This window comes from Pinus tabuliformis, chromosome 3_1 (genome assembly GCF_031772625.1).
Source record: "Pinus tabuliformis cultivar Carrire ecotype Pingquan chromosome 3_1, CPIR1, whole genome shotgun sequence".
NCBI classification, from domain to species: Eukaryota; Viridiplantae; Streptophyta; class Pinopsida; order Pinales; family Pinaceae; genus Pinus; species Pinus tabuliformis.
Genome location: NC_142301.1, coordinates 757,054,455 through 757,075,646, shown reverse-complemented (window position 1 = coordinate 757,075,646; position 21,192 = coordinate 757,054,455). Strand labels below are relative to the sequence as shown.

At 38.2% G+C, this 21,192-nt stretch overlaps 1 long non-coding RNA gene across 1 annotated transcript; it reads left to right on the top strand.

Annotated features, from left to right (window-relative positions):
- Positions 1-1,231: 1,231 nt before the first annotated feature.
- LOC149189578 (uncharacterized) lies at positions 1,232-2,513 on the top strand. Its single transcript, XR_016256406.1, has 3 exons — positions 1,232-1,446; positions 1,537-1,808; positions 1,920-2,513. It is a non-coding gene; the product is annotated as an uncharacterized LOC149189578 (long non-coding RNA).
- The last annotated feature ends 18,679 nt before the right edge of the window (positions 2,514-21,192 follow it).

Here is a 21,192-nt window from a genome sequence, read left to right as displayed (position 1 = left end):
ATTGCAGATCATATTGGTCCTCAAATTAGAAGTTTGATTAGTTCTTGTAAGATTTGGACTAGGATTCTCTAACAGAACAAGGATTCTCTATTCTAGGAAATGACTGTATGCATTTTAAATGATTGGTTGTGTATATCACTGTTTATACGATACGTATTCAGGATGTGCAAGATCAATTTGGAGCAGTTGATGATAGAATTGATCCTAAAGTTCGTAGTGCCACTGTTCCAATGGTTGAAAAAAATGTTTCAACCATTTGTGACCAGTGTGAATGCCATTGATAAAGTGGCTAACTTTCTTGGTGGAATGTTACTGCAGAAAGAACATTGCTGGAACAGATTCACTTAAAAGAGTGTATACCGAGCACTTACACTGAAATCACTAAGAAGAAAGGGAAGAAGTCTGCATAGAAAAGTTTAAAGGAAACTTCACAGAAAACCCTTGAAAAATGATGTTGTATCAAGCAGGGCCATTATTGCAGAGATTGTGTCAAGGCCCATTACCACAGTAAATATATATTATTTAGAACTATGTTGTAATTTTTGTCAGGGTTCATGTTTAGGTTCAACTATCACTGGCTACCCTATTATGGAAGAGCTTTTGCTCTCCTGAAGACATCTTGATCTAACTCTTCATTCTTTGTTTTCACCTCCATAAAAAATCTCTAGTGGATTCATAAATTTTGCTTTTATTGTGACAGACTATTTTATGTGGTATTGTTGGCATACCTCCTTCAAATGGTGTTATTCCTGAATCTCTAATGCACATGAAAGGCTTAGCTACCCTTAAACATCAGGTACTAATATATTGGAATTATCAATTGCAGCTTCTCAGGGAAAAGACACAATTCAGACATTTTATAGACGAGTAACTTACAAGTACTTTTGTTACAGTTGGTGCTTAGCAAGTTAGTGACAACAATCTGGAAAAGTATGCAGAAAAATTCAACCTTAGGGCAATTATACAGAAACATGTAAGAAGCCTATGAGCAAATGCAGACCCCAATGGTTTATCAGCCTCCACCTGCCTTGGTAATGGTCTTATTTTTGAGTTTGGGTGTTTCATTTTATCTAATTTTCCTCTCCCTTTATTTATTTGTCTTGTCATGTCCCAACCATTTATGCAGGCACTTAAGGAATTGAAAGAGTCCAAAATTCAGTTGGCCGCAAGTACTGGGAATATGGATGCCCCAGTTGATGAATCAATTTTTAATGTTGACAAGGACGTGGATGACCTGCTTCTTGTTGAGGTGAAAGAACAGCAATTGAGTAATTTGTTGCAATCTCTGATGGTGGTTGGCTGCCTTGCAGTAATGCCCATCATTAGAAAGATCCCAACTTCTGTGCTTTGGGGTTACTTTGCCTTCATGGCCATAGAGAGTTTGCCAGGAAATCAATTTTGGGAAAGGCTATTGTTTCTTTTCACTGCTCCAAGCCGTAGATACAAGTATGAACTTTATTCAAACTATAATGTGATTGAATTTAATGCTTGTAATATAGTTTTCAAAGCTGATCAATGTTGAACTGATGGTTACAGAGAACTTTAGGAGTATCATGCTACATTTCTTGAAACGGTGCCTTTCAAGACAATTGCCACTTTCACCATTTTCCAGACATGTTATTTGTTGGCATGTTTTGGTATCACATGGGTGCCTATAGATGGTGTTCTCTTCCCACTACTAATCATGTTGTAACTTGTTAGTCCCAGCGAGGCAGTATATCCTTCCCAAGTTTTTCAAAGGAGCACATCTTCAAGAATTGGATGCAGCAGAGTATGAAGAAGCCCCTGGAATGCCATGCAATATAACAGTGAGTGCAAGACACATATCAAACAAATTTTAAAAATATTACTCAATTCTATTTCATAAGCCCTGCAACATGAACAATAATAAATTGAACTGTAACATATATTGATTGCAGGAAGCTGGAATTCAGGGGTTCGGACTAGGAAGCATGGGAACAGGTGCAAATGATGGCGAAGTTTTGGATGAGATGATTACATGAAGTCGCGGTGAGGTCAAACACACATATAGTCCACGGATAACTAGCTTGAGTGATTGCACACCAATTCATGGATCTGAGTCTGCATTAAGTCCCCAAGTTGTAGAAGCTAAACAAATATATAGCCCCCGTATAAGTGAGATCAGACAGACACATAGCCCTCACAGAGGGGAAAAGCATTCGGGCATTCCCCTGGTTAGTCAAGGAAAAAATATGAGTCCAAGTGCATTTGGTTTGAGGCCACATAAACCAACTTCCAATTAGGTGTTTGGAGTATAAATCCTCGGCTAGTAATCTTTCCCTTGAGTGAGCATATCTTATGTTTAATAGTACATATTTTGTTGGCTTATCATTATTTAATCATTGTGCCATAAATCACTCGGTTGTATTTGGTGTGTCTTCACAAAGAACCTCTGTCCATCTCAGAGGACAGGGTAGACCATATAGTGCGTGTAAAAAAATGTAATGGAAGTCAAGCTTGAAGTATTTCTGTTTTCTTGAAGCATGAAATCTATTATGTCAGTCTTGTGGTTTTGTAGACCCCGTGGTATTAAAGGGTCCTGTGAGTGGTTTGAGCTTCATAGAAAGTCATCCTTATTCTACCAGTTGGATCATAACCACAAATTTTGCAGCCTTTAATGTTTCATTGAAATAAAAAATGTGGAAATTAAACTTGACAAATGAAAAGGAAATGGTAAGGCTTACAATATTATAACTTCTGTAAATGTTTTCCCTTGGTTAGTTTTTAAAGGTAATGGCTAAACCAGCAATTACCTTTAAAAAGATCCAATTCATTTCTCAGAGTGGTGCAAGTATTGCACTAGGCCCTCTTTATTTTGCATGGCCACATTTTTGTTCAGGCTAAAGTTGGATTTTTGATCTTCTTTTTTTGGTTTTTTCTTTCTTCTTGTTAACCCGTAACAGGGTTTCTGCAATAGAAGAGGGGCTGTGTATTCTTCCTGACTAGTTGGCCATTGCGGTGGCACATTGATGACAACCAATCTATGTTCTGAAGGACACAATTACATTATATACCACCTCTATGCCATTTCTGTAGATCAAAGTGCCAGACATTATGCACAGATTGAAGTCAAGGACCATGTAGGCTGGTGCCACTTGTTCGAGATTCAACTCTTGGGAAGAACACCATTTCCAAGGTCCTCCAAACTTGTAAGCAGCGGCCTATAGTTCAACTCTTCATTTAGTTGAACAACACTGTTGGTGGACCATCCTTAGCATTAACCATTTTCTTACAGTGAGCTACTTGGTTCTTGATATTCCTGACAAGTAGAGCTACCCTTACTAGCACTCAACTGTGTAAAGCGCCTTTTCCAATTTTTCCTGAATCACTGCCATGTTAACTCTGTCCATTGAAGGAATGCATGCAGAAGTTTTTATATCCTTTGTTTTATGTTAAAGTGTTTGGATCAAACAGTAAACATGCAGGTATCCTCCTTTTTTAGTTAAGGGCTTTGTAGTCCCTCATACCCTAGTCTACCCAGATTGTGGAACATGTAGTTTAAGGGGTTAATTACTCTGCCTAGTGAGGCATTTTGTTGGCAACAAAGCTTGAGGTTTGGCAGTCTCAGAATTCAGTCATACATTTTAATAGAAAAATAGAGAGGCAGTATAATGTTTCAACATTAATAGAAGTCTAGTTTCCAATGAAAAGTGTTGAACAAAGAAAGCATTAAACATTCATAGCACAATTTTTCGAATATGAACTTGCCAACTTAACAAAGATTCAAATAGGTGAGATGAGATGATGAAGAGATATTCTAAAAATGTACATACACTGGCCTCACAAAGAAAGTAGGAGAGAGAATAGGAGAATTATATTAAGATTTTCAGAATGAATGTACAGAAGATTCGATGCCTATATCTATGTGCCATCCTCTTACATATTGAAGAATAATTATGATTGAACTACATAAATAGTAATAGGTTAACAATAATATATGTATGACCAATAACATAAGAGATTATATATGAATGACTAGAATAAAATGCTGAAATAAACTAAATACAAACTGTCAATATCCAATTAACATAAAATGATATCATGAGTAGAATTTTTTTTATACGGATAGAGAGAAATGCTATCCTCTTCAAGTAACAAGTAGCCCCTATTTTATCCTAAGATAACAGCTATAATTCAAATCATGTTTTGCTAGATTCAATACCCTAGATTTAGAAATAAATGACTAAATACTACAAGGAAATAGCATTACCCCATAAGCTTTTTCAGATGCAACAATATGCTCCTTTTGTGGTTCATTGTTGGCTCCTTCATCCACTATATCATGTTACATACAAGCACTCTTGCTAGCTCATGTTGAGATGGAAATATATATTTTTCATGACAGTAAAACATTTAGATAATGGAAATAAAGAATATGTGCATTCAAGTTAAATCAGATTTATCTTGAATGGTTGGGAAGATTTGTTATTATCTTTAATAATTTAAGTCTTGTAAAACAAATTCAGAAGGAATAATTTAAGTCTTGTAAAGCAACAAACTTGAAGAAAAACAAAGAATATGAAGCCATATACAAGGAATATGAAGCCTGTGTGTTATGTTAATTTATCAGCAGTTTTATGCTCTGCAGTATAATCTGTGAGAAAATTGGCTACAATATTCAACAGACAGGACATTATGAGTTTCTCAATTTGTGCTATTATATGCTATGGATTTTCTAACCGATATCTTGAAAACGCGGTCTGCACTTGCCATCTATGCCTGAGTTTTGCAGCGGTTTGTTACTTTCAAGCCATGCCTAATGTCATATTGTTTGTTGCAACTTTAATGTAGACAACTAACCAGGAAGGCATTGGGTCATTCATAGAGGATGCTTAGGCATGATTCCAGGATTTTGAAAATAATTGTGATTTCCATCACTAGTCATAGAACTTGATAGAAAGTTGGGATATTCATGAGTGTGAATTTATGTTTGTGTGTTTACATACTTTCTTATGAATTAACTAATGCTCAGTAGCAGTAGACATTGGACAAGTATATTTGTATACTTCTGTTTTAAACTGAAACAAATCCAGGGCTAAAAGGAATGGATTGATTGCACTAGTCATCCTTCTATAACTTTCCAACATAGGCTGGAGTAAATAGATTGTAATTTGGGTAATTTTTCTAACTGCAAACAGGAACATACTTGTGTATTGGCAGGGAAGCTATGATGGCCATTATGTCAGGCCAGGTGATCGCACTCCCTTGATCGTGAGCACGATTGTGATCAAGATGGAAGACTTCATAGTCTAGATTGATTGTTTAGCAGTGATAGTTAGTGGGCTCATTCACAAAAGCTTCTATTTCACTAATCCTTTTTATAGAGTTGTCAGATTCAATTTCCAAAGGTTTTAAGTACACTATAGAGTTGAGTTCTGAGAGAGTTGTGATTCACAGTGTTAAGTATAGCAGCTATGACACTTGAATGAAGACAAGCATAATAGAGGTATCAGACTCTGTTATAAGCTTACCTACATATTATAAGGGACTTGGTTGGTTTTTTTATAATTTTATAGACAAGTTCCATGTCGTGGAAATGTGAAAAAAAATAGTGATATTGCCACCATGTGGTTCTTATCATATATGGTTTTATACTTCTTCAAAAAATTCTCTAAGAGTTCACAATGCTAAAATTCACTAGGACTTTACAAAGTTTTATTATTTAGTGAAAGACTTGCCAAGTTCTTACAAGATTTTATAATTGAGTAAAATATTCGCCATGCCTGGTGAGAGATTTGCCAGAAAATTATATATACATATTATATTATTGATAAAATCGCCTTCCATTTTTCCTATAAACCATGGAGATTCGCCCAATTATTATATTTATAAATTTGGGGGGGGTTCTTAAAATTTTCCCTGCAATCTTCAGTCGTGTGGTCAAACTGAGTACAATATTGGCATGACAGACACATCCAGTTCATGCAGTCTCATGTGTAGTGTCCCAGTACTCCACAGTTGTAACAAATAACCTGTCCCTGACCTCTATCAGGTCCTCCTCCACCTTGGCCTCATCCACCCCCATGATACTCGCCTCGCACTCCCCCAACGCCTTGGTCTAGAGGCTGGGTTTCTTCCTATACCCTATATGCGGGCGTTCTATCCATCATTAGCTCATAACTATGGTAATTATACTCATCATGACCCACTGATTGATAGAAGTTGTAGAAGAGTTGTTGCGGTGTCTGTAGAAATTTATGTAGCAAATGGTAGTTGTCTATCGCATGTTTCCTAGCTACTTGACAGATATCAACCATATCACGGGCCCTGTACTTGACCCTACTTCATCTTCTAGCCTCATAGGCATTGGTCCTCTTGCTGCAACATAATTCAGGAAGACTGAACAATGATCTTTGTCATGCCCCTGACCTTTTCACTTTAGGCACCAAACTTCTTCGCGCACCTCTAGCCAAGTTGTTCTATCTTTCTTTAGACTCTGGAATTCTAGGCATAGGTTCTATAACTGCGTGTGAATCTACTGAACCCCTAAATTAGCATCTTGCATCAGTGTCTCGTGCAACCTCATTGAAATCTCCAAGGCTTTTGCCTGGGTCCCAATCTTTTGCTGTGACAAAGAAACCCTTAGATGAGGCAGGAGCGAAGCCACAAACCATTTGCGGTGCAACCTATCCGTGAGATTCATGTTGGCTTTGCAGATTGCGCACTTCAACCTTTGATCCAAATCCCAAGCTGTCTCACCAGGCTTCATCATGATCTCGTTGAATCCCATAATTGACTAAGCTTCAGATTTGGGCCTGTTGAATTCCTTATTCACCATGGTCTGAATATCTGCTAAAGCAGCAGCCAGGTTATCAATGCAATACTCAATGTACCATGTTAGTGCACATTCCTACAAGGCAATAACCAAAGTTGCTTCATTCATTTGATCATCAGTAATACCCCGAGCTTCCCATACAGCCTTCGTGACGAATCAGAATTGGTCCGGGTCCTCAGTTCTCGACCCCTTGAACACATGCAATTTTAATGAATTCGCCATATTGGATGGTGGCAGAGGTGGCAGTGGTGTGGGTGTAGGAGTATGTGGTGGAGGTGAATATGGAGGTGGTGTGGATGGATGGGGTATTCGTGGAAACCTTTGTCTTATCAGTTGAATAGCACTATGCAGAGAAGCCTGTGTTGCTTCCTCGTCATCACTCAGAGGAGGTCCAATAAGTGGGCTATATTCAGGGCTTGTTTTCCCTCTATTCCTGAAGGTCTTTCCACTTCGCATAGATCCAAACATCAAGGTAGCTTCATAACCCTCTTTTCACACAAGATCATCTTAATCCAAGTATTTAAAGACCTTAAATACTTACCTCGTGGTCCCTTGAAGAAGTGGCGCTCTGCTTCATTGTAATTGACTGAAGTATCGACCATGAACTCTATCACGGATCCTCCTATGATATGATCGCACCAATTAGCGACATTGCGTGCGATATTATCTTAAGAGGCTTCTAATTTCTGCACTAACTCCGGGGTCCATACTATTGAACTGTCAAGTCTCCACCTTCCTTGGGCTTCTACAAATTTTGCAATCCATTCATATAATTCGATCGGGAAGGAACAAAAGAAGATTTCAGGTATCTCTGTGTACAGATATCTGTTCGACCATTTTTTCTTTCATCAATCGCAGATTCATGTTCTCTTGTGCTGCGAATTCGTGGATCTTCCTATCCACCCAGTCTTCGATCTCTTTCTTAGTTGGATTCCAGTGATGCGGCATCACATCTCTTTATGCGAATCCTGGTCTCGAAAATGAAACCATTTGTTGGCTTGATGGGCCTTAACCCAGGTTCAGCGTTAATTAGCCAAGAAAATCCCTACACTACTGGCCTTTTCAGCATCAATCCGTGGAGCACGAACTGAAGTCTCACCTGAAGCAGTATGGGGGGATTTAGAAACCAAGTTTCCACACCTAGAGATGGTAGTGTTGCTGTTTTATACCCTAGAACTTCCTTCTTGTAGGTCGATAAGCCTTTTAGGGCTTATTGATATACTTCTCTTATTCGTCCTTTAGAAATCCGCAAAGGTCTATGACTATCCTTTGCATATCGTAGATAGGCGGATTAGGCACTTACATGCCTCTATAATTACTCTTTACTTCTGGTTTACCCATATTAGCTTAAGTATTGAATAACTTCACATGCGTTAAGACGACCTTCGCGTAAACAAATATTCTTACTTGCGTTCATATAACAAAGCAAAACATATGGATTCGCGCATCAATATAGCATTAAAACATAAACCCAGTATTCATCATAACATAATCATATGTAGGAGCAAAATAGATCATACACAGGTAATTCCAGAATAATTCTCTTTATTGATGTTCAGATCCTCTTTGCAAAGTCCAACTACCCTACGCACAAAGCTATAGGGGTCTGCACACTTAGTTGCAGACTTCTACCCTAGGCCTCTGCGCACACAGTTGTAGAGCCTCTTTCCTACGCTAAGACTCTTCACTCTTAGCTATCACAGAACCATTACATAAAACAAAACAAGACTCCACTCCGCTGAACTTCAAAAGTTGCCTTAGACTCTTCTGAGACTTTCCTTTTTATACAATCCCATGGTCCATGGACCATGGGTGGATCTCTTAAATTTGACACAAGTTACATAAACTAAGGGAGAAAACCTTTATTGACTCTTTACATTTTTACGCTCTGCGGCCACAAAATGTGGATACTTTACATTTCTTATGCAAAACTTGGCCTTTCTGCCCCAACACTTGGGCTTTTAACCCCAAAATTGACCCTAGGGGACCCATTCCCAACAAGAGGGATGGAATTTTAGGATTTACCATAATGAGATTGAGATCCACTTATGATGGGAGAATGAACTCGAGGGATAAGAGGTGAAGTATCCAAGGTAGGATCAAATAGGACTTGAGCTTCTTATCCAAGGTAAATGGTTAAAACAAACAATGGAAGCTTCTGGAAGAGGAATCTTCAAAAATATTTTTAATTTTCCTGAATTTCTAGAATCAACACCCCCCCAACAAGGAGCAACTAGTGTTGACCAGTACTGGTGCAGAATGGAGAAACTAGAGCTGAACGCAGGTGGCTAAAGAGGTAGGGTGTGTTGGGGCTAAAAAGATTGATTTTGAGAAATTAAACCCAGAAGCACATACTTTTTAGAAAGGTCATGCTTAGGGATTTGTGTAGGGATGATGATAACATGTTCACGGATGTGGATTGATCTAATTTTCAGGACTATTGACCAGATGTGACAAAATTAACTATAACATATTCCTCCCTAAATCGCAAACTTAGAAACGATAGCTGACGATTAAAGTGCTTTACCTTGTGCCAAGTATGGATCAAGAACAACTAATCGAGATCATCATATGTTACAATACATTTTGATGATGATATCTTTGTTGAGGGAGGCATACCCATGCTCAACGCATGGGCTAACATTACATGTACAATGATCAAGAAGTCTATCCACTGATGAAAGAGAGTGTACCCATGCTTGGATGACTGCCTGTATGATCATAGCCCTCATACTTTTGTAATCTTGTATTAATCCTGAAAGCGCATCCCGAATGGATGGAACTAGATCTAGGGCCTTCTATCTCATCCACTCAATCGTCCAGTGTACGAGTCTAACCATGCAACTAAATGGTTTGGAGTCAAACATGCTAGACACAATCTGATTACCGACTAGTGATGTAATCCATTAATAGACACAATAGATACCACTGATGATGTCAATGGTTCTCAAGGAATTGTAGTACAATCTGTATGGTGTGAATGAAGGAGCTGAAGTTGAACACCACACAAAGTCTTTTGGACAAAGGTCGATGATGAAAATATGTCGTCGAGAGCGAGAAAGCTTTCCATTGATGTATTCAATCCCCAAGGTACCAAAGGGATTCTCTAAGTCAACTTCCTGGATAATGAGCTGTTGTGTAACTGCCCTAGTGAAAATTGCATGTAATAAAGTAAATAAAGGCAAAAATAAGACCACGGGTAAGGGACACGTATTCCAAGCTAAATGTTGGGCAGGACATCCTGGTGTGGGTGTTCATTTCGGTTTATTATGGCTAAGAAGACTGGAAAAGGAAAAGGCATTAAAAGGCAAAAATGCATTTTTGGCACATTTATTAATAAAGAAAAAATGAAATTAGGAGAAAATTAAGGTGAAAGGTCACAGGTTGCATGTCAGGAGGAAATTGAAGGAAAATAATGGAAAATGAAGAAAATAGAGGTCTCATTGATCAAAGGCTTCTAAGGATTAGTTGGAAATCTCTTGGCTTAAGGTTTTGCTCAGGTTTTGGAGCAAGGAAGGGAAAAGAAAGCAAGGGAAGGACAAGGAAAGGAATGGAAGGAAAGGCAAGATTAAGAAGTTTCAGTAGGAATACTTGCAGTTAACATATTTTATGTGTGATTTCCTAGTTGATTTTGACATGCATGGCTTTGCATGTTGGTGTATGGTTATCTTGTTGTCGGTGGCATGGTTATTCTAGGTTAGGACACTGGTTTTTAGCCTAGCCTTTCCTTTTCTGGATGCCATGGGGTGTTTGGATGTTTATCTTGGTTTTGAGCTTTGGATTTGCTGGATGGATTTCTGAATCTGGGGTAGAGGTTGTCTCAAGGTTCATTCCCAAAGGCCTAGGAATCCCTTGATTGGTTTCGGTGAGATACATGGTAAAGCCTGAGGGAGGAGTCTTGGTTCAGAGCCTAGTGATCCAAGTTTGGATTGTGGTAAAGCCTAAGAGACTGGTCTCGGTTTAGGGCCTAGTGATCTAGGATTGGATTGCAGTAAAGTCTATGAGACAAGGAGATGAAAAATTCCTCAAGTTTAGTGATGGATTCCAGCTGGCATTCCAAGTTTAGTTTGGTTTTGTGATCAGAGCATTGGTTTTGGTGTGATCACGGTTTGGTGAGGATGGAGGTGGTGAAACCTCTGGATTCCATTGGTTGTTGTTGGATTGGTTTATCCATGAGATCCCACATTCATGCTTGGAATATGGCATGAGGGTGATTGGATGAAAGAAAAATTTGGTTCAACCATGTCTACAGTCTGGTGGTACGTGGAAGTCCCGAACCTGGTCGGATTTTCCTATGGTTAATGAAAGCTAAGTTCTGCTTCTTTTGCACTTGTTTATATATGGATTTAATGGCTATCACATCTCTATAATTTACATGGTTTTATGCTGGTAATAAGCATGGTTAATTGATTGGTTCATGTCATGGTACATTAGGGGAGTTTTGAGGTCTAAAATGGGCCTTATAAGGAAATTATAAAATAATAGTGAAAATAATAAAATACTGTTAGATTACATCATAAAATTTTAGAGGGAAAAAAGAATAAACTATTTTTTCAACTCATATTTTAAGCTTATCTCCCTATGGGTTTACTCAAATTTCGAGCGGAAACACTTGTTGGATGCATAATCTGATTCCTAATCCAAGGAGTACCCATGTTGCATACTTTTGGTGGACCCTACTACACGAAAAATGAGAAATACATGAAAAAACGTGATTGCGATCACGTTTTTTCATGTATTTCTTATTTTCATATATTAGGGTCCATCGAAAGTATGCAACATGGGTACTCCTTGGAAGAGGAATTAAATTTTGCATCCAATGAGTACTCCTACTCGAAGTTTGAGTAAAACCTTAGAGAGATAAGTTGAAAATACAAGTTGAAAAAGTAGTTTTATTATTTTATTATTTTTTTAATTTTTTTACTTTTTTACTCCAAAAATGGTGAATCATCCCCCATGGTTGACATCATCATCTTCAATTCTATTGGTTCTTAAAGAGTTTATTTTGGTTATACATTTTTCTTAGGAGGCCCATTTTAGACCTCAAAATTACCCTGATGATTTCATGTATTTACTTGTAATTGTTAAAATTATGGATGAAAGACCTAATTGATGTCATAAAAGTTCAAGGGAGAAGGTGGTGATCCTTCTTGTCATCTTTCATAAGAGGTTTTAGTCATTCATGTTCTATATTGTATCATGGACATGTAGGTTGCATTGATGCCAACTGTTTGACAAAATGTTAGTCCCGGTTGGGGATGGTTAGGCCTAGTCATGAAGTTGAGTTTTGGTTTATTAGTCTTTTCATCATTTTTTTAATGCATTCTAGAAGTTACAACAAGTTATGGGCAGTTGTCGGAATTATGAGCTAGAAAAATGCCTTAAATTCCACGGATGCTAGCACAGGTCTACTAGGAAAAGTCCCTGGACATAGGCATGCAGCTTGTGAAAGTGTCTAGAGATCCCTGGATGCTAGCATTCCCATAACATGAGAGCATTGAGAGGTCAAGAGGTCAAAAAGGTTAGTGGGACCCAGGGGCAAGATGCATGAATAGCGGGGATGTCTCCTTGGGGTGTTGTTGCTGGTGTAGAAGGTATGGTTGATGTGTTTTTGTCGATTCCAATTCCTTAAGGTCACAAAGGAGGTTTAATAATATGATAGTAGCCTCTCATCACATTTTTACCCCAGTTGGCTGGTTACTTGCGTAGATGTGGGAGGATGGTGGTTACAGAGTGGTATTAGAGCGTGGTTGCGCTGTCCTTGAGTGAATGTGTTTGTCATGAATTCATGTCAGATGCATATGTGTTCCTTATGCTTATAGTCCATGCTCTTGTTGCATTTTTATGGTGTTGATCATGGTTGTAGTGATGTTTCCATGTGAAGGTTGATGGTCTTGTGGTGGGATATGTCATCATGAGTGCATGGTTGTATATGGATTTTTTATGCATGTCGGTATCTAAATAGTGTTATGCATGCATTGTCACGGTTATGGTCATGCATGTATAGTAGGTCAAACATGCATTGGGAAGTCATTGTATGTATTAGGTCATCATTATGATATTGGTATGTTATGATGCTAATGTGTTGCCTCAGATAGAGCAGGAGATGCAGACCATCAAAGTGAAGTTGCAGCAATGGACCTCAAGGAAAGAGCATGTCATCATCTAGATGGTATGTTGGACATGCAAGTATGTAGGTTAAGGATTGTTAAATGCATTATGGTTATGTTTATGCATTTCATTCGATTGAGATTATGGTTAGATACATGATAGATGCTAGTTGATTAATGTAGTCATATGCACATGTGTCGAATAGTCAGGAATGATAGTAACCTGTGGTTGTATATATTGCTATTGTTGTTTTAGGTTATATAACTTGATGATTATTTTTTATGTTGTTGATGAGCATGTTATAGGTTAACTTGTTGTTAAATGACAATGATCTTGACGATTAGGTTATATGCTATTGATGAGCATGATATGTAACTTGTTTTTGTTATATGCTAGTAACATGATGACTAGAGTTATTGCATTTAAGATCACGATTTTATATGTATGGTGTTAACTTGGATTGGCCTATGTAGATGGTTATGGTTACGATATTCAGGTATGAGCCGAAATATTTGTGATATGGTGTTGTACTAATCTAGATTGACTTTTCATACGTGATTGTTATGCATGAACGACAAATGTTTATGAGCTTAAGATGTGGACATGTTAGCTAGTGACTATTATAGATATCATGACCTTATTTATGTTTGAGTTGATATGTTGTGAAGTTATATCATGCTAATCTGGATTTATTATGCAGAAAATATTACCTCCCTTGAGATACATTAAGGTATGAACTTTCTTATGTCGTCTACTTTGTGCTTCATTGTTTGATTATGTCGTCTAGTTGGTGTTTGAGTGTTTGGTGTCTATTATGTCATCTAGTTGATTTATCTAACCTATTATGTTTATCTTTTGTCGAATGTTTGATTTATTTCATGAAATGAGTATGTCTATAGGATTGCATGAAGAAATGATCTTGTTTTAAGATGATTTTACTCACACATATGTGTTGAGATAGCTCACATGTACTTGAGAGTAATAGGTGACAGTTTTAGCATTATGTCTAATAACTATGAGTTGACTATGGATTATGACATGATTGTTAGTCTTGGTAGAGGTTGATTCCAAATTAATAGATAGATTTTCTTGATCTTTGGAACCTGTGGTTGACATGTGCGAGTAGTTGCAGGGTAACATGCTTGGTATTAGCATGACAAGGTAACAATTTTTGTTTTTATATAACTAATAGTTGGGTGATGTGACAGTACATATTAAGCCTCAATTGCAAGAAGGTAAAAAGGTAAAAGGAAGGAATTGAGCAAGAATTCCTTTGCCTATGTTTTGAAACCCTAATTCCAAATGAATGAGTGCTTTGCATATAAGAGGTCTTCTTAACCCTAATTTGTCTGAAATTATGTGGATATGTTCTATGTTCATGGACATGTATTTGACAGTTACAACAACTGGTGTCTAGTTATAGCTAGATCTATCAAAGGAATTGGAGTCCCTTGAGATATGGAACAAATGTGTTTGGTTACAAGGCAACATGCTTGGCACAACAAGGTAAGCTAACTGGTATATTGTTATATTTATTTATGTATTGACAATGATTTGTTTATGACATTATGATGCAAGGGATTGCATGGAAAAAGAGACTGCCATGAAGCCGTGAAGAAGGCTCAGCTTGGGCTTTCCCTTGGAGGCTTTGGAACCATAGGGATTGATTCATGGTGTCTATTGTTAGTCTTGTTCTTTTTGTCTCTTTTGATTTGTTGTGTTTGATTGCAACTTTTTTATGTATGGTGCATAGCTATGCCACTTTGGTTGTGGTGTCGTATTGTTGTTGTTTTTCCCTGGTTTTCTTCTTGTTTGCTTCTTGGCCTTACTTTTATTGTTTTGAGTATCTCCAGAATTGATTTGGAAAGAGGAAAGTTAATGGAACTCAGGGAGATCTGAATGAAACCTAGCAAGTAATGTAAGACATGGATGAAGTTCAGTGCATGAGTAAGCGCAGTGGAAGCTAATACTATGACAATCGGTTAGATTGGTTCAGTCCATTAGTGTAAATGGACAATGGTAGTTTAGTCATGAGAAAGATAATAGGAAAGGTGAAGTAAATGGATCTAAGGCATCATATGCCTTGACTGTGTTGGAAGCGATTGTTCTCAATGTTGTGCATGGTTTGCATAGATAAATGGAGTTTTCTTAACCTTGGTCTTATGCTATCGGGTAATTATGTTATCATCATGATTATGTTGATGTTTATATATGTATGTAAGTGTGTATGTATAGGATCATGATTGTTTTATGCTAATGTTTATGTATATGTATGTATGTATCCATGTATCTATGTCCCTGTCTGATAAGGTTGTCAGGGATGATTCTTGTGGAGGGATGATTGCTTATGCAGGTGAATGGCATGACAAGGTTCCTGGTCTTATGGGAAGCAAGTGGGGAGAGTAGCTGTGAAAAATATATGATATCAGTATCATGTGGTTATGATTTGATATTATGTGATTATATTATGTTTATGTTATGGATAGCCTAACGCAGAGAGATACATAAGTGAAATGAAAATAATGTGATGAGCGTCATGCTAGGATAAGCATGGATGGCGGAAAAACACTGGAAGCACAATTGCTTGGTAAAGACAATGTGGTTTTAGATGTGTGGTACTAATGTTGTTCATATGTTGTATGTGTCATACATGTTACATTTGTGATGTTGTGTGCATGCGGTGTTGAGTGTATATAGTGCATGTACATTCCATTTATCCAATGTTATGTACATGTTGGTACAGATAGTGTTGTGTGAATGTTGGATATGCGGTGTTGTGTACATAGGGTGCTATGTGCATGTTGTATATGCAATGCTATATACATATGGTGTCGTGTGCATGTTGTACATATGGTTCTATGTACATATGATGTTGTGTGCATGTTGTACATATGGTGTTGTGTGCATGATTATACAAGTGGCGTTGTGAGCATGTAGTTTCGTGTACATGTTGTACATGTGGTGCTATGTGCATGTGGTGTTGTGTACGTGTCATGCATGTGGTACTATGTACATGTGGTATTGTGTACATCTTGTACGTGTGGTACAATGTACATGTGGCATTGTGTACACATTGTGCAGGTGATGCCATGTACATGTGATGTTGTGCACACGTTGTGCAGGTGGTGCAGCATACATGTCGTAATGTGTACATGTTGTACATATGGTACTAGTGTACGTGTGGTATTGTGGGCATGCAATACATGCTATGTTGAGGGTATGTTGTATTATGTATGCGCATTGTGTATTCAGGGTCTCATGACATGTGTATTTGTTATGTTGTACTCTATGTACGTATATGTATTGTGTTGTACACCAGATGTAGGCATATGTATTGTGTGGTGGTGTACAAAAAATGTGGCCATAAGTATTTTGTTGTGTTGTACACTAGGTGTAGATGTATGCGTTGTATGTCAGGTGTAGGTGCATGTATTGCATCATGTTGTATGCCATTTGTGGTTGTGTGTGTGTGATGCACACTATGTGTATGTGTACAAGGTTGAGGAGAAGGTACTGGGTGTTTGTTGGGTGTGGCAACCGATCTAGAGTGCGTACGGAATAAGGAAAAAGGTAGAAGCTAAGGATTGATTAAACGATAATTATCAATATTTTACTTCAGTTTTATTATGCAAGTGAGTTATGATTCTGGTCCATGATGATTACATGTGATCTATGATGCTGGTTTATGATGATCACATGTGATCTATGATTCTATTTTATGATGGTTACATGTGATTTACGATTTTGATCTATGATGGTTGTGTTTTGAGCTAACCTGAAGTGATATGTTTATACATGATGATTTGATCAAAGATGTTAGTTTGACTTATTGTGATAGGAAGTAAACAAGATTGCAAGTGTACCTTATTGATGAGCTACTAATGAGGTATGTTGTGAAGTTATTTCAATTTATTTTGAACCTAATGGAAATTATATGCTTGGAACATGAATGCATGAACATACCTAGTTGGGTGGTTGAAATCGACTGCAAGAATTAGCAGCAATGACAAAAAGAATTATAACATGCAATAGTATGTTGGTAAAGCACTTCAGGAGCAGGGCCATTATGGGACACTGGTACCCAATAGTTTCCATTGATTACCATGAACATGCTATGACTGGTATGATGGTTTGAGGCAGGTATATGCTTTTGTTGTTTGACCTTATGATGTGAGGAAGCCTTGCCAAGGGATGGACCGCCCGAGGTGGGGGATGTCGGGGAATTTTGAAGGTGTGTGATTGCACAAAAAGGGTGACTAGATTACTTGAGGGCCTGTGTAGTAAAGAAGGGAAGGTCGGGGATATATTTGTTTCGGTCATTAGAATTTCCAGATGGAAATAGATGCACATTGGGAGTGCCCCCTGGAACAATGAGCTGGTAACTATTCACTGAGAGGACAAGTGACATCGGATTATAAGATTGGACATTGGATACCGTTTGACTGTGACAGTGGATTCTAGACTTCCTGGGAAGGAGGTGAATCCTGGTATTACTTTGAGGGTGGAGGTGTGATCCTTTGGATTCCCTTGTTGATTGATATGGGCAACATATCCTTCTATTTTCTGGTTTAGAAAATGTGCATAAGTGTATATGTGGTTATTGTAAATAACATAATAAGTGGTGTTATAAAGCTCCAGTATGTAGTATGTTGTCATGATGTTTTTTCTATTGAGCAGATCTTTCATTGTAAATATTGTAATGAGATAAGTTATAAAGCTCCATGGGAAGTATGTTTGATTTTCAATGGTTGTGTTGAGTTCTTGATGTGGTCTAACACCAAGGACGGTGTTCCCCAAGTGGGAGGGTTTTGTAACCGCCTTGGTGAAAATTGCATGTAATAAAGTAAATAAAGGAAAAAATAAGACCATGGGTAAGGGACATGTATTCCAAGTTGAACGTTGGGAGGACATCCAGGTGTAGGTGTTCATTTCGGTTTATTATAGCTAAGGAGATTGGAAAAGGCATTTTTGGCACATTTATTTATGAAAATAAAGGAAATGAGGACAAAAGTAAGGTGAAACGTCATAGGTTGCATGTGAGGAGGAAATTGAAGTAAAATAATGGAAAATGAAGAAAATAGAGGCCTCCTTAATAAAAGGCTTCTAAGGATTAGTTTGTAAGCTCTTGGATCAAGTTTTTGCTCAAGTTTTGGAGCAAGGAAGGGAAAAGCAAGCAAGGGAAGGATAAGGAAATGAAAGGAAGGAAAAGCGGGATCAAGAAGCTTCAGCAGGAATACTTGCAGGTAACATATTCATATGTTATTTCCTAACTAGTTTTGATGTGCATGGATTTGCATGTTGGTTTATGGTTCTCTTGTTATTGGTGGCATGTTTTTGTCGGGTTATGACAATGGTTTTCAGCTTAGCCTTTCCTTTTCCGATGCCATGGGGTGTTGGGATGTTTATCTCGATTTTGAGCTTTGGATTTTTCTGAAGGATTTCAGAATTTGGGGCAAAGGTGGTCTCAAGGTTTATTCCTAATCGCCTAGGAATCCCTTGACCTATTTTGGTGAGATACACGTAAAGCCTGGGGGAGGAGTCTTGGTTTAGGGCCTAGTTATCTTGGCTTGGATTGTGGTAAAGTCTGAGAGACTGGTCTTCATTTAAGGCCTAGTGATTTGAGATTGGATTACGATGAAGCCTAAGGGAGGAATCTCAGTTTAGGGCCTAGTGATCTGGGTTTGGATTACAGTAAAGCCTAAGATACTGGTCTCGATTTAGGGCCTAGTGATTCGGGATTGGATTTCAATTAAGCCTGAGAGATAAGGAGACAAAAAATTCCTCAAGGATAGTGATGGATTTTGGATGGCATTCCAAATTCAGTTTGTTTTTGTGATCGGAGAATTGATTTTGGTGGGATCGCAGTTTTGTGAGGGTGGAGGTGGTTTAACCTCTAGATTCCCTTGGTTTTTATTGTATTGGTTTATCCATGAGATCCCACATTCATGCTTTCCTACGATTGACAAAAGCTAAGTTCTCTTGATTTTGCACTTGTTTATATGTGGATTTAATGGTTTTTATATCTCTATTATTTACATGGTTTTATGCTGGTTTGAAGCATGGTTAATTTATTGGTTCACATCATGGTCATTTCATGTATTTACTTATAATTATTAAAATGATGGATGAAAGACCTAATTGATGTCATAATATTTCAATGGAGAAGGTGGTGATCCTTTTTTTCATGTTTCATAAGAGGTTTCAGTCATTCATGTTCTATCTTGTATCTTGGATCTGTAGGTTGCATTGATGCCAAGTGTTTGACATAATGTCAGTCCCGGTTGTGGATGGTAAGGCCTAGCCTTGGAGTTGATTTTTGGTTTATTAGTCACGTCATCATGTGTTTAATGCATTCAGGAAGTTACAAAAAGTTTTGGGTAATGGCCATAATTTTGGGCTAGAAATATGCCTTAAATTCTGTGGATGCTAGTACAGGTCTACTAGGAAAAGTCCCTGGATGATGGAATTCCCATAGCATGAGAGTGTCTAGACATCAAGAGGTCAAAAATATCAGTGGGACCCAGGGGCAGGATGCCTGAGTGGATGGGATGTCTCCTGGGGGTGTTGTTGCTGATGTAGAAGGTACAGTTGATGTGTTTCCATCGATTCCATTTCCTTAAGGTAACCAAGGAGGTTGAAGAATATCATAATAGCCTCTTGTCACATGTTTACCCCAGTTGGCCAGTTACTTGGGTAGATGTGGGAGGAGAGTGGTTACATGATGTCGACAGGAAGAGACCCATCACAGGAGGGCCTTGATGTATCGCCCATCAATGACACGAAACATGTATCAAAATTTGAGATAGAATGATGCTGATGTGTAATTGGTTTAGGAACAACAGACATGAAATGAACGATTAAGAGTATCGTAGAAGATATCAACTAAAGGGCTTCTGATGACAGAAAAGCTACATCATTACACAATTCGCGGACCTGTGGGTTATGGGCCCACAACATTTTATTATTTTATTTATCACAGCCGAAATGAACACGATTTCTTTGACGTTTATGACTGGAACCCAAATAAAATTTAACCCTCTTTGATAACATATCGGGTCCACTCAGGTCGATTAACCCAAGCACTTGTTCACGCATGATTATCATCTGATCAATCAACCAACGAACGGACTTGATGGCTGGAACTCAATGAGGTTTTAATCTTGTTGTATAAAACATTATCGCGTCCATTTCTAATGTTAACTCACGCGTATCTTCCAACGCGATCACCGTCATATCTAACCTGTCTAATCGAACGACTATTGCATCACCCGCTCAGCAACTAGCTTGGTTGATCTCCACTGTCGATCAATCCTGCATGATCCAACGGCTATCACGCAATCTCATGTGGATTCTTGCACGATTGTTATCAAGATGCGAGCACGCGAGAAAAGTAGTTTTCTCGTGCTACGTGTTGACTTTTAAGTTAATCGCGTGAATTATAGGAATATAACTTCCCACCTTAAGGGCACGCAAGATAACACTTCCCACTTGGGAATACTGCTCCATCCTTCTATTAACACGTGGTGTTATCTCCGCCATTCCTCTTCCGCCTAAACATAATTTGCCCCAGTTTGCAATGATTTTCCACGTTTCCTCTTTCACAGTTTTGAATTTAATTTTAATTAAGTGCAATCAGATGCTCCTGCATCATACTCCCGAGGTACAAAACTTTTCTATGACCTCTTGGTCATATGCCTTCATCCCTTACCAATTCTATGCACATCCACTGTGGAATTACCTTTATGATCTTTCCGTGAATTGCAACAAAACCTCTGCAGTAACAAGTCCTCCCTGCTACACGATACCTCACCAAGCTTCTCTCCTATAAGCTTAGTCTTTCGCATCTCTCTGGTTCTCTCTTCTTCAGAACCATTTGAGCACTCCTGGCTCTAGGTTGCTGCAATCTTCTCACTTTCTTCTGTCGCTACCTGTGCGACAATAAAAAGACCACAAACTCTCCAATCTTCAACATAATTGTACATCCTTCTTTTGCACGCAAACTCTTTCTCGCAGGAAACCTTTCCCTGCTCTGATACCAAATGATGAAAGCAAAACTGCATCTTTACACAATTCATGGACCTGTGGGTTATGGGCCCACAACATTTTATTATTTTATTTGTCACAGCCAGAATGAACACGATTTCTTTGATGTTTATGACCGAAACCCAAATAAAATTTAACCCTCTTTGATAACATATCGGGTTCGCTCAGGTCAGTTAACCCACGCACATGTTCATGCACGATTATTATCTGATCAATTAACTAACGAACGGTTTTGATGGCCG